Source organism: Miscanthus floridulus, chromosome 4 (assembly GCF_019320115.1).
Source record: "Miscanthus floridulus cultivar M001 chromosome 4, ASM1932011v1, whole genome shotgun sequence".
Lineage (NCBI taxonomy): Eukaryota > Viridiplantae > Streptophyta > Magnoliopsida > Poales > Poaceae > Miscanthus > Miscanthus floridulus.
In genome coordinates, this window is record NC_089583.1 from 47,718,393 (window position 1) to 47,733,605 (window position 15,213).

The 15,213-nt window shown below is 42.2% G+C and overlaps 1 pseudogene; it reads right to left on the reverse strand.

Moving 5' to 3' along the window:
• Positions 1-12,445: 12,445 nt before the first annotated feature.
• Positions 12,446-14,861, reverse strand: LOC136548490 (ACT domain-containing protein ACR10-like; annotated as a pseudogene).
• Between the last annotated feature and the right edge of the window lie 352 nt (positions 14,862-15,213).

Here is a 15,213-nt window from a genome sequence, read left to right on the forward strand (position 1 = left end):
AACCAAAGCCACAAGTTGAGCAAGAAAAGACACCCCAAGAGCAAATTAAGATCAACCATGAAGATGGTGGTGACTTGATGATGAAGAAGAAGAAAACAAGAAGGGGTGGAAAGGCAAGGCATCTAGTGCAAACTCAAGATGCCAAGATGATGAGCAAGACACATGATGAGAAGAAGATATATGCTCACATCAAGTGCTTCAAGTGTGAAGATATGGGACACTTTGCCTCGAGGTGTCCTACCAAGCTTGAGAAGAAGGTTCAAGCAACTCATGAGAGGCAAGGCAATGAGAAGCACCACATGAGCAAGGGAGAGAAGGCTCAATCAAAAAGAAAGTGCTGCTCATGCCGAGAAAGGGAACACATGGCACATTCATGTCCCCTAGGTAAAAATTCTAAGCCTATTTCAATTGATGATGATTCTATTCTTAGGAAGGATGATAATGGTGCCTCTATGGTTGCTATTGCAAAACATCTCGCTACTCATACTAAGGCTATGCCTAAGTATGTTGCTCCTAACTTGAGAGGACCCAAAATTGTTTGGGTACCATCAAAAAGTGGATGATTGATTGTAGGTACCATCAGCATTGGAGGCTTGATTCAATTGATCTCACATTGATCATCACATATTGAGTCAAGTTATGAAGCTTAGTGCACATCCTAACCCAATGCCAAGTGAAAAATTGAGTGAAATCCAAATATGCTACATCATACAAGTGCTATAATTCAAGTTGTTGGTGATTCATTGGATATATTTGATGGCTTGCAAATAATTGAGTTGAAGCTTGCTATTTTGATGATCATGAGCTAACCAAGGTATATCTCTTGTTGATCATTTCATTTTGGTGCATATGAGTTGATTGAATTAGATAAATATGAAATGTTGCTTGCTATGAGAAGTTTGAATAGATAAATAGCTTAGTAATCAAGTTTGGATTGATTTGTGTTGGATAAGTTCATAAGATGACTTTTAGTGAGTGGATTGAATGGATTTATGTCTTGTGAAAGTATTTGAACAAGTTGGTTTCAAGTTTGATTCACATTTGATGAAGTATAGCTCAAGTGATTGAAATCTGTCCTATATTGAAAATCTGAGCTAGCTGTGATCTTAGCCATGGTTGAGTGCTCAAAACTTATTGGATTGGCATAAAAATTGGTTTATATGTTATAGACAAATGGTATAAGATGTACAAATTTCATGATAATTGGATAAGAGATGCTTTGCTTTTGGAGTGGATCTTGTTAGCTATAGTGCAATAGTTTTCAGTATATAATAGTGGTGGAAGAATTAAAATCTAGTAGCAATCTAGAAGTAAAATGAAGCTCAAATTTTTACAAATGCTAGATAACTTAGTGAAGCCCATGTCCACCAAATTTCATAGTATTTGGATCTGTACTTTAGGAGATATGCATTTTTTTAAGATAATAGAATCTACCAGAAAAGTGATAATTATTGGATTTATTTAGAGTCACTTTGATTGAAAGGTCCTCAAGTGGAATCATATTTATAAGTGATTGAGGCACCTAAGTTTGGTTTTGAGGTGATCTAGAAGCATGACAAGTAAAGAGTACAAGGCCATTTGATTGTGGAGTGTACTTTGCACATATTTGGCACTCAAGATGAAGATGAAGTTTAAGTTCTAGTGACTATTGGAAATCATTTGATAGAAAGAAAAGGACTTAAACAAGTAGAAAGAAAAGGACTTAAAGAAGGAATCAAGGTTACACATCAAATTAAGTCCATCACTTGGGTCAATCAACAAATTCATTTCAAGTGAGTGTCAAGAATGGTTCATGGAGAGGGGTCACTTCTCCCTAGTGTACTGGCTTGCCACCTATATGTAGGTAAACCAAGTGTGGTACTTAGAAGGCTAACATGAAAGTGGTGATCCGAGGGACATTTGAGATGCTTAGTTGAAGCAATCAAAAGGATTGATCAAGAAAACCAAGCAACACCCAAAAAGAGAGCTAATCATGATATTTCAAGTGGTATTCTCATGTTGATACTCTCATGCAAGCATTGATCAAAGGATGAAGCAAGCCAACCACAACAAGAAAGTGCACTTGATCATAAGTGGTATTCATTTCATATGGGTGAAGAATGGAATTCAAAATAGTATCTATTGGTCTTCACCAAGCTTATAATTGGACTTCACATTACTATTGGAGTAATGAATTGGAATCTATGTGACTATCCTCTACTCCAACATAGCAAAGGTATCATTGTAATGTGTATGATCATTTCATCCCTTACTAGTATGCGGTTAGTGCATATAGTACATGCTTCATAAGATCATGCATAATAAATGAAATTTTAAATTCATAGCCTACCACTATTGCTTGAATGATTAGTTGATCTGATGGTTAGTATATGAATTTGTTCATGAGCTAGTGAACCCGAGTACTTGATTTAATTTGGATTGCTAACAAGTGACAAGTACAACATTGGCAAGATAACCCTTGTAAGAGGTGTGAAGAAGCTTGTCATTAGTTCAAACCAGACTTGGAAGCTTAGGCAAATCAATTTAGTTCAAGTCAACCATAGAAGCTCATGACAGTGATAAGAGTACAAGAACAAGACAACAATGCAAATGAATATCTAGTATGTTTGTTTCAAGTAGTATCTAGACTCAAGTATTTCATCAAGAATTCACAAGTGATGTCTAGATCAACTCACAAGTGATATCCTATAAGTGGTACTCATGAAGATAACAAAGGTTCAAGAAATAGTTTTTATTGATAAATCCAACAAGTGGTTCAATACTAGAAAATTCTTTTAAGTGGTATCACAACTACATGTGGTATCAATCATGCAGGACAATGGTTTCACAAGTGATCCTCAACTTTAAGTGATCATAAAATGAAGAATGCATCTCTCACCTACAAGAGCTCAAGTTTATCAAATGGATGACCCATGCTATGACATAGGGGGAGGTTTCCCATAAATTGGTATCAAGATCAAATATCCTATGTGTGGTATCTCAAGAAACCCTACTAGTGGTACCTAGAAGTGGTATCTACAAGTGGTGTCATTCCAACAATCAAGTGATGTCCATAAAAAATACAAGATTCAAGTTTCAACAATCTACCCCAAAATGCAAACCTTTGCATCAATGAGAAGCACACCTTTTATGAAAATTGATGACAAAGGGAGAGAGATTGTACAAAGACATGAAAGATTTGGGAGAGATTGAGATAAAGAAGTAGAGGTTGGACATGGATAAGGACAAAGAGGGAGCAACATTGAAGAAAAGAGATGGGTTGGACATGAACATGGACAAAGAGGGAGCAACATTGAAGAAAAGAGATGGATCCAAATTCTTGGACAAGAGAAGCACAAAAGTAGGGGGAGCAAGCTCATGAACTTTGACTGGTTGCATTTGATATGTGCATAGTCATATGCTTGCTTGCATTGCATAAATTTATTAAATTTGATATGCATGCTTATGTGGTGTATGCTAGTTGTAGAATTTGACTGATGAAATGAAAACTAGCATGCATAGTATGATAGCTAGACACTTGGTATGCTTTTCAAGTAATGCTAGTACCTTGCTTTTAATGTTGATCTCACAAGGTATCTAGTGCTTTGATTTCCAAGTGATATCTAGCTAACCATGGTGCTAAGGATGAACTTAAAGGTGCAATTCCGATTGGTATCATACTTCAAAGGTTTACTCTATACACCTTAGTATCATTTGGTAGTAATTACTCTCCCACAATTCCAATCCTTGCATATGTGTGAGCTTCAAACCAAACACTCTAGCACATATGTAGGGAGAGCTAATACTACCATTTTGGGTTTGTGGTACTTGTCCAAAATCATTTACACATGGTAAAATTGCTTGGGCAAGTAACATGAATCCAAAAGAGCGTAATTTTCATATATTTGTAGAGTTGTCATCAATTACCAAAAAGGGGGAGATTGAAAGATCCTCCTATGGTTTTGGTAATTGAGTGACAACCTAGGTGGACTAATTGTGTTTATGTGAGATACATAGGTGATTAGTCCACAGGAACATGTGTGTGAGCAACATATGCCATGAAGGTGAAAATGGCTCAGAGATGTTGCGAAGCTCATACATGTGATGATGAAGGAGCTTATTGCACATGAGACATGATATGGAGTCATGTGATCAAGGTGGAGAAGATCAAGACATGACTTGGCTTGATGAACTGGTTGCAAGCATGAAGGGCAAGTTAGAGGCTTCGGAGTGATGGACCACGTGGCGGTGAAGCTTGAGCAAGACTTGGTGCCGATGGACGAAGGCAACGGTGAAAAGCAAGTAAAGTCAAGATCGATGAACCAATATGATCACATGATGATATGAAGTGGATCATATCATTGTTGATTGTGTTGGTGCATGTGTTGCATCGACATTGGAGGAGATGGAATGGAATGCCCAAGGCAAAGGTATAACCTAGGGCATTTCATTTCACCGATCATAGGTGTGTAGAGAAGTTGGTGACCGGGTTTAGGATGGATGGTCATACTATCAAGAGGGGCAAACTTGTTTGGATATCGGTCATCTAGTGCCACTCGAGTGATCTAACTTTGCATCATCGCTAGGATTGAGTGGAGTAGCTAATCCTTTGAAAATGTTTGTGAAAAGATAACACACATACACATGGTGGTGTTGGCACATTTGCAAAGGTGAAGGAGTTGGAGTTGAAATGGATCAACTTGGTGAAGAAACAGAGGCAATAGGAGGTCATTGTGAGCGACTGAACGCTGGTCTCGGTAGGTCCAACATGTCTGATCAGTAGCAGTAGTGAGCGCGTGGTCTCGGTATTGTGATCGGACGCTGGCGCGAAGAGTGACCGGACGCTCAAGGCCTGCGTCCGGTCAGTGCTGACGTACGCTAACATGGTGGTGTGAGGAACATCAGTGATGCATGGTAGTCGAAGATTGACTAGACTCAGGTGTTGCGTCTAGTCATGCAAGAGCGGACGCGTCCGGTCGCAAAACAAAGGCTCAGGGAGCTCTCTGGAAATGACTAGACTCAGGCGTAGCAGCGTCCGGTCATCTCACTATGCTGCATCCGATCATGACTTGACTATTGATGCGAGACAGTAGACCATTGAGATCCAGTGACTGAGGTTGAACAGAGGCGACGCGTGGCATGAATCCGTTGACCAGACGCTGGCTAGGTGCGTCCGGTTGATCTGACCGGAGCGTCTGGTCACCCCGAGCTGTGCCTAGTGAAGGGGTACAATTTCTCTATTTTTGTGGGGGCTATAAATAGAAGGGGTCTCAGCCTTAGGCTAGTTGCTAAGCACCTTGGGGACTTTGTGTCCATGCTTGACAGTGCTTGGGAGTCCTCTAACTCACTCTAGCTTGATAGTGTCCATCCGATTGAGTGAATAAGCGATTCTAGTGCCATTGCATCATGAGGTTGCATTGAGTGGCACTAGGTGATCGAGTTGCAAGCCGGTGGTGCTTGTTACTCTTGGAGGTTGCCACCTCCTAGATGGCTTGGTGGTGGTCTCCGTTGAAGCCTGCAAGAAGCTTGTGCGATGCTCCGGAGAAGAGCTTTGTGAGGGGCATTGTGCTCACCTCGCAGGAGCCACGAAGAGCAACTCTAGTTGAGCATGTCATTTAGCTACCCTCACTTTCAGGGTAGGTTCTTGCGGTGCCTAACGTGCGGGCTTGGTGGGTGATGCCAATTGCCACCGAACCACCAAGTGAGCGGTTGACACAACGGGGACATAGCGTGTTGGCAAGCACGTGAACCTCGGGAGAAAATCACCGTGTCAATATTGTTCTTCCCGTTGGTTTGCAATCCCCTTACACAACCATGTAGTTACTTCCATATACATTGTGCTTGTGTAGTTGCTCTTGTAATTAGTTAGCTTGTGTAGCTCACTAGTTACCTTCTTGCTTGTGTAGCATAGAAGTAGCTCCCTTGCGTGGCTAATTTGGTTTGTGTAACCTTGATAGTGACATTGCTTAGTTTATGTAGCTAAGTATTTTCGCTCTCTAATTTGGCATTGGTTGCCTTGTTATTGAGCATTGCTAGTGAGCTTAGGAGCTTTGTACTTTTGCTTACTAGAATTGTGTAGAAGCTCCTCAGTGTGTGAAATACTAGTGGCATAGGTTTGTGTGACCTTGCTCCTAGAATTTGATAGGTGAGCTCTAGCTAGCCTGACACCTTTGTTGACTAATTAGGATCTTTATAAGGTGCTTGTGAACTTCGATAGAAGGGTGTAGTCTTGGCTAGACCGATTGTTTCAATTCTAAATTTGTTTCGGTTGGCCAGTGCGATTAAGTTTTAGTAATGACTATTCACCCCCCTCTAGTCACCACCTCAACCCTACAATTGTGCATGCATTTGTTGTTGCACTTGTCTAGTTGCTCAATTTTAGTAGATAGTTTAATATTGAGATTAGCAAATGTCTCATATTGTTCAAGCAAGGTTTTATATGCTTCTTGTGAACTATCTAGATTTTCTTTCAACATTTTTAGCTTCTTTTGTTGGCTAGTGCAAGCCTTAGCATATTTAAGATTTTCTTGCACAAGTTCATTAAGAGAAGGCATTTCATCATCACTATCACTCTCACTAGAGGATGAGATTTTGTTACCTTGTGCCATAAGGCACACACGAGAAGAGCTTGATGATGAGTGCTTGTGGCCTCGCCTCTTATGATGGTCTTCTTCTTCACTTGAAGAATCATCCCATGATATTATTGATGTGAGGGCTTTATCCTTGCATGCCTTATTCTTTGTCTTGGGTGTCGACTTGTTTGGACAAACTTCCATAAAGTGCCCCAACTCGCTGCATCCATAGCATCCTTTCTTTCTTTGCTCATTTCTTTGATTGGTGAAGATGAAATCTTGAATTTGGATGGGCACGCCCTTGATATTTAGCCTTTGGATCATCTTCTTCACCTTGTTGATAAGTTTGATTGATTCTTCATCAAGGTTAGAGGTGGAGGAGGAAGATTGATCATCATCACATGTCTTCTTCTTCTTCTTCTTCATCATCATCTTCACTTGAGGAGCTTGAGCTTGAGCTTGTCTCAACTTGCTTGCCCTTCATCTTCTTTTTCTCACTACATGCGAGAGCTTTGCCTTTGCTTGATGAAGAGGCTTCTTCTTGATCCATCTTCCATGATATTTCAAATGCCACTATCTTGCCAATGACTATGGCCGGGGTCATGGTGCTCAAGTCCTCCATGTTGTGAAGGATGGTGATGATGCTTGCATATTTCTCTTATGGTAGCACAGAGATGATCTTCCTCAAGATGTCCGCATCATCTAGCTTAGTTAATCCTATTGAATATAGCTCATTGATAATTAGATTCAAACGAGAATACATATCATGAATAAACTCAACATCATTCATTTTAAAGGAATCATAATTTTATTTAGCTAGACAATGTTTTTGCTCATGGATATTAGTTGTGCTGTCATAGAGCTCTTGGAGTTTTAACCAAATTTCATATGTCGTATTTAAAGTGAACACTTGGTTAAACACATCCATGCTAAAAGATTCAAACAAGCAATTTTTAGCTCTAGTATTGAAATGAATTTCTTTTTCTTCACTCTTAGTGGGCTTATCGTTACTCTTAATGGGTTTCATCCCATCACAAGTGACTTTTCAAACACCCAAATCTACCGCCTCAAGGTGACAAGCCATTCTAGCTTTATAGTAAGGGAAGTTAGTGCTGTCAAAGTGCGGAGGCCTAGCGGTATCCATCCCAATAACTCTAAATAGTGTCGGCTCAACGGCGATGAAGCCAAAGGTCCAAATTGAGCCAACCTGGCTCCGATACCAATTGAAATGGACCATGATGCCTAAGAGGGGGGGTGAATTAGGCAACTTAAAACTCTAACTCTAAACTATGGCCTCTTTTTCTAACCTTAGAAAAACCTATGCAAAAGATAAACTATCTAAATGTGCAACTATGGTTTTGCTAGTGTGTTGCTATATCTACCACAAAAGGAGTTATGCAAACAATGTAAATGCGGAAGCTAAAGAGTAAGGTAGAGATATGCAAACTCCTGTTGACGACTCTGGTATTTTTACCAAGGTATCAAGAAGCATGCAAGCTTCCCCCTAGTCCTCGTTGGAGCCCCTCGCAAGGAATCCCTCGCAACGGCCAAGCTCCCTGTCGGGTAACTCCATGGATAGCTCTAGGCCTTCCCCATGCGCAAGTGGATCTCTAGTGTGCCTTTCGGCAAGCCTCTCCCAGACCGCTCCTCGCCGTCTTCACTATCAAGCTTCTGGCCGAACCGTCGCGGGCCTTGTTCCCTTCGGTACACGGTGGTGGCCATGCCACAAACGTAGTTGGTGTGATCTCACAACACTACAAGCCCCTTCGATATACAACAATGGTGTGCGCAAACACCGAGTGGTAAGAGGTATGTAAACCTCACTAAACACTAGGCCTAAACCTAGAGCAAGCGCATAAGCGGTGGTCTAATCAACCTAAGCACTTCGCAAAGCACCTACGCTAATCACCTAATGAATCACTAAGCACTATGCAAGTGGAACTAAAATGGTGTATCAACACCCTTGGTATGTTTCCTCAACTCTCCACTACTCAAATGGCTAGTTGGGGGTCTATTTATAAGCCCCATCGAGAAAGTAGCTGTTGGGGGCAAAACCTAGCTTTCTACTACAGACCGGATGCTGCTGTCGTCCTGTTCGGACGTGCTTGGTCGTCCTGACTATTAGAGCATGTGCGTTGATCGGACTCTAGGCCGAGTCCGGTCTCACTCAATCGGACACGTCCGATCACGCTGGCGCCACTCTGGAACCTCTCTAGACTCGATCGGACGCTATACTTTGTGCGTCCGGTCGTCCAGTGCTGTTGCGTCTGGTCATGCTAAAAACATTGTCGTGACAAAGAACAGTGTCATCCATGCGTCCGGTCACTGCTTCGCTCAGCGTCCGGTCACAGCTACTGACGCCTGCTGTTGCCGAGCAACTGATTGGACGTGTCCGGTCCCCATAAGGGCCACGTCCGGTCACCTCTGCTGAGCTCGTTTCTTCATGATCTTGCGTCTGGCTTGGTTTCTCATCTTCGTGTTTGAACTATGCTTGATATCTTGGGTCTTCTCTTGTGCTTCTAGGGTCTTGCTTATGGTGTTGATCATGGGATCATTATGTCACCTTCATCCAAATCACGTCTTGCGCCCTATTGAACTACAAAACAATTACTTGCAAATTCATTAGTCCAATTTAGTTGTGTTGGTCATCAAACACCAAAATCCAAAGTAAATGGGCCTAGGGTCTATTTTCCTTACAATCTTCTCCCTTTTTGGTGATTGATGACAACATGACCAAAACAAGCAAATAATAAAAATTTTGGAATTTAAAAACTATTTACTTGCTAGGATGCAATGCAAAGGGCAAAGTTATATGATGCTAAAATATACCACATGTAAACATCTTTGGAAACTTATCTTGCCCTTGCAAATGTCTCCATGTGGCATTATGGATTTAAGCCTCCCCCAAACTCTATAATCCACTATCCTCCCTTTCTCAGACCATTACCACTTATAAATTATTATGATCGGGCTTGCTTTTGGTCCTACAAATTCTCTCCCTTTGGAATCAAACACCGAAAAAGAAGATATTAGTAGCACAAGGGAGGGTCAAACTTTGTGATCCATTGTATGTGGAGTGGAATAGGTCACAAAATTTAACTCTCACATTACATAGACTAAACTCCCCCTAAATATATGCATATATATGATGGAGAATGTAGTTAATGCATAATTGGCAAATTAATGCTCAAGGAAGTTTAATCTATATAATGCATGGAGAAAGCATATAAATACCAAAGTGAAATCAACATGATGATATCGGTTTAGAAATACCACATGTGGAAACCAATTTGATTTATACCACTTGCAATAGGTGGTGGATATTTGAAGTATGATGCTTAACTCTAGGAACTCCATTTTCCATTGCAATGAGACTACTACACACATGATAAGCTTAAAAAGGTGTTAGTCTCAAAGCATCCAACTTATAGAATAACCTTCCCCTAAATTTGTGCACACAAGTATGGAATACTTGTAGGAGACATGCACATTATTTTATAATAAAAAATACCACTTGAAAGATGACATCACATGAATGTGAGAATCATTTTCGAATGTGATATTCGGGAGAAGTTATCTACAATTTGGACTTTAGCACATATTAGATGAACAATTGTAAAACAAGCTAGGTGCCATGCTCCTAAACAATTTAAACCATGTAGATTTGCTCCAAGGATTAAGAGTGAAACCGAGCAAGCCTACCATAAGATATACCTAGTGTATGCAAGACAAAGGATTTAAGCATGCAAATGCAAACCTAGGCATGAAAAGGAACTAGATGCTACTTGAAATTGCAAGAAGTTAAATCTAGTTACCTAACATGGGAAGGGGAATTTGGGTCCATAGTATTCACTAACCCACTTGGCAATTACCTTATCCATAATGATGCACCCCATGAAATACACCCAAACTTTGCCAAGTCTCCAAATTCCCTGAGGTCCATCGGACTTCTCACTTTCCTTTCGGGATCCAAACCTTCTTGGTGCTCTTCATGTTGAAAATGATCTCCTTTGACAACCAAATGCGTTTGTCCCCATTGTTGGCTTGATTGTTAACCTTGATGGCCACCACCTTGTCATTTTTCTTCTTCTTCAAGAGATAAGGTGTGGAGGCCTTTTTGTCCACCTTGTTGGTGTAGGTGTTGGAGAGCTTGCTTGTTTCCTTTTTGTTTTTCTCTTTCTTCTTAGCTCCTACCCCATTCTTCACCTTGCACTCATAGGACTTATGGCCTTCCTTGTAGCATACATAGCAAACCATGGTTTGTCCTTCATCAAGCTTCTTCACTCCCTTGATGGTGTTATCTTGATGAAGTTGGGCTTGCTCTGTTTTGCCTTTTACTTGAGTCAAGTGCTTGGTAAGGCGAGCCACTTCTTGCTTGAGTTGCTCATTCTCCATTGCGACCTCTTGTGTGCATGTATCTATAATAACTTTATCAACACAAACTTGGTTACACAAGGGTGAGTCTAAACATAAATCATTGCAAGAAGTAGAGGCATCCTTTTTAGGCATATCAAAAATTGAATTTTTCTTTTTAGATGCCTTAGTGAGGGTTGTACCGACGGCTTCAAGATTAGCAACTTTATTTGTTAGCTCATCACAATATTTGTGCACATGGTTTCTATTTTAGCAAGCAAACTTTTATAAACATCTTGTGAGCTAGCTAACTTTTCTTTTAATTTTTTATTTTTCTTTACAAGTTGCTCATCATTGATTGTGCATGCATTTGTTGTTGCACTAGTCTCTAGTTGCTCAATTTTAGTAGATAGTTCAATATTGAGATTAGCAAATATCTCATATTGTTCAAGCAATGTTTTATATGCTTCTTGTGAACTATCTAGCTTTTCTTACAACATTTTTAGATTTTTTTGTTGGCTAGTGCAATCTTAGCATATTTAAGATTTTCTAGCACAAGTTCATTAGGAGAAGGCATTTCATCATCACTATCACTCTCACTAGAGGATGAGCTTTGGTTACCTTGTACCATAAGGCACACACGAGAAGAGCTTGATGATGAGTGCTTGTGGCCTCACCTCTTGTGATGGTCTTCTTCTTCACTTGAAGAATCATCCCATGATATTATTGATGTGAGGGCTTTATCCTTGCACGCCTTATTCTTTGTCTTGGGTGTGGACTTGTTTGGACAAACTTACACAAAGTGCCCCAACTCGCCATATCCATAGCATTCTTTCTTTCTTTCCTTGGTTCTTTGATTGGTGAAGATGAAATCTTGAATTTGGATGGGCACACCCTTGACATTTAGTCCTTTGGATCATCTTCTCTACCTTGTTGATAAGTTTGATTGATTCATCATCAAGGTCGGAGGTGGAGGAGGAAGATTGATCATCATCACTTGAATCATCATCATCATCATCATCATTATTATTCATTTTTAAAGGAATCATAATTTTGTTTAGCTAGACAATATTTTTGCTCACGGACATTAGTTGTGCCGTCATGGAGCTCTTGGAGTTTTAACCAAATTTTATGTGCCGTATTTAAAGTGAACACTTAGTTAAACACATCCATGCTAAAAGATTCAAACAAGCAATTTTTAGCTCTAGCATTGAAATGAATTTCTTTTTCTTCACTCTTAGTGGGTTTATCGGTATTCTTAATGGGTTTCATCCCGTCACGATTGACTCTCCAAACACCCAAATCTACCGCCTCAACATGCCAAGTCCATTCTAGCTTTATAGTAGGGGAAGTTAATGCCGTCAAAGATGCGGAGGCCTAGAGGTATCCATCCCAAGCACTCTTGCCTCCTGTCCCTACTCGCCTCCGCCCTACGACTTGGATCCCGTGAGGTAATTCCCTTCCCTCTTCTTCTCCATCTACTTGCTGCTTGATTTCTTTGCTCCCCACTCCGCATCCCCACTGGGCGATGCGGAAGCGGATCATGGTGGGCAGCCGAGCGCGGGCTGCTGTACCTGCACGAGCAGTGCGACCCCAAGATCATCCACCGCGACGTCAAGGCCGCCAACGTGCTGCTGGACGAGCACCATGAGGCCGTGGTGGGGGACTTCGGCCTGGCCAAGCTGCTGGACCACGGCGACTCGCACGTCACCATGGCGGTGTGCAGCACCGTGGGCCACATCGCGCCCGAGTACCTCTCCACTGGGGCAGTCGTCGGAGAAGACGGACGTGTTCGGCTTCGGGATCCTGCTGCTGGAGCTCGTCACGGGGCAGCGCGCGCTCAAGCTTCGGCAAGGCCTCCGGCGCCTTGCACAGCCACAAGGGCGTCATCACGCTGGATTGGGTACGTACTCCTATCCGAAATAAAGCTTTTGAAATCTACATATGTCAGCTTAGGAAAGATTCATTTTAATATGCGCTATTATCTATTTTTATTTAAAAAATAGTAAAACGTATCCGCGTATTGGGGTTTTTAGAAAATTACCGTATCCGCGTATCCGTATCCTTCCGATACCGATACGCGTATCCGTATCCGTGCTGCATAGCACCAATGCCACACGCAGTGGTCGGAGGACCTCCATCCTTAGGTGACAGCACAGTGCTCTCTGCCTGTGTTGATCAAGGATCTTCTTCCCATCTGATTGCACCGCGGATAAATCAATCTCGCACCTTCCATTTTGGCTCGCATAGAATCGGCCATACGAAATCTGACAGCAAACAGAATTCCACTTGCTTTCTTCACTTTGTTTTTTTTTTTTTTTGAAAAAAAAGAGAGAATACAGTTGCCACGGAATTAGATGTGCTTGAATCTTGTTATTACCTGAATGTTGCAGTCTTTGACTGTCCTCATGATATCATATAGGAGGCCCTTATGGTCACCACACTGAATCTGAATAAGAGTGTGGACAGAGCTAAGCGAGTTGTCCATTGTCACGGAGATGGTACTACCCCTTGTGCTGATCGATTGCTCCTCTATGAGATATGTGCTAAACATCTGTTCCATAATAGCAGGCGTCAGCGAAGCCCAGGATTGGAGGCAAGACAACATGTCTTCACCAGCAGGATCTATTTCACAACATGTCAAGGAGTCGCCTAAGACACTCTCGAGTTTGTCCTGAGTTTCTTCTGTTCTGCTCTTTGTGTGCAGAAGCTCCCTGAAATCATTCCAGATTGTTCACTTATAACCATCTAAAGGAAGACATGGAGCTAAATCCCTATTCTTAATGGTGGAATTTGGTACACAATGCACGGTACCGCATTATGATGTAAACGAATAAGAAAGAATGATAATTGATATCTGAGCCAAGATGCTCGATGAATAATACAAAAATATAGATTTTTATCATGTCATCACAGAATAATAGTTTCTGGAATTTAGAGACAGAAAAAAGAGATTCTCATAAGGCACTGAAAAGGATGTGTTTGGAGATAAACTGACCTGGCATCTGTGATGAAGAAAAGATCTAGCACACTACCATCAGGCGTGGTAGAGACCTTCACCCTCCGAATCGTGAAGCTCTAGCTCGCACAAAACTCGTGTCACATCTGTGGAACACAGAATTCCCAGGAAGAAGATCCAAATTTGACCTTTTACAGCTACATGTATCTCCAAAGAGACTTTTTTTGTTCAGTAATAGCAGTCCTTCGCTTACATTAAAAATCAAATTCACTGGATGGATATGAAGTTACCATACCTAACTACTAGCAATATTATTGCAGCATTATTATAACCTTATTATTGAGAACGGAAGAAAAAGAACCCCTACAATCTCCTAGAGACACACGAGCAGTGCAACACAATCATAGTGACTCCAATGGCAAAGAAATGTACGATAAAGGTGGGTAGGGGAACACTAATTTAGGCTAATACTTTTCATAGAACAAATCAATCAGGTAGGCTAGCGAACTAGGAAGGCTATCATTACTGAATCTACCTAGCACTTTGCAAGTTTGCATAGAACAGAGCAATAGCAGGAGATGGAGTGGAGGTGTTACCATGCAAGAGCCCCATCCGGTCGAAGCAGTATAGCTTCAGCAAGAAGAGCTGTGGTGAGGGAGGCGCAGCGTCCTGTAGGCCAGCCGCCGCGAGGTACGCGTTGTCGAATCCGAACGGCGGCGTGACGGGGCAGAGCTGAAGCAACCTGTCCTTGAGGAGGTCCCATGGCACGGCCACGGCCCGGCCCCCGCGTGGCAGCACCCAGAGCATGATGTAGCACCACCGCCCGTCCGTGCTCATGTCTCCCTTGACGACGCTGAGGCCGAAGAGGAGGACGACCCGGTAGAGGTCGCAGCCGAGGCCCGTCTTGCCGGGGCAGCTGACGGTGACGACGGTGGGCTCGCCGCGGCGTCGGCGTCGGCGTGGCGGATTTGCACCACGTCGTCGCTGGGTATCCCCATCAGTGCTGGGGGTGTCAGCAGCAAGCGGTGGGAAATTCGCTGAATCCCTGGCCGTGCCGTCGATGTGCTTTGCGAGGGACGCAAGCAGCTGTTCCAGACAATAGACAGGGAGTAATGGAGGAGGGATCCTCCTCCTGCTAGGCTGCCGCTGCCGCAGCCGCGGGAACAGACCGACAGCGGAGGCAGCGGTGGAGGTGCACGGAATCGATTTTTTTTTTCATTTTAACACTTTTTTAAAACTAATTTTAAATCTAACACGGTACGGTTTTTTTTAACTAACACTTTTTGGCCGCGCCTATTGCCCTAGCGCGGACCAAATGCATGTGCCGCACCATACATGGATGGCGCGGTA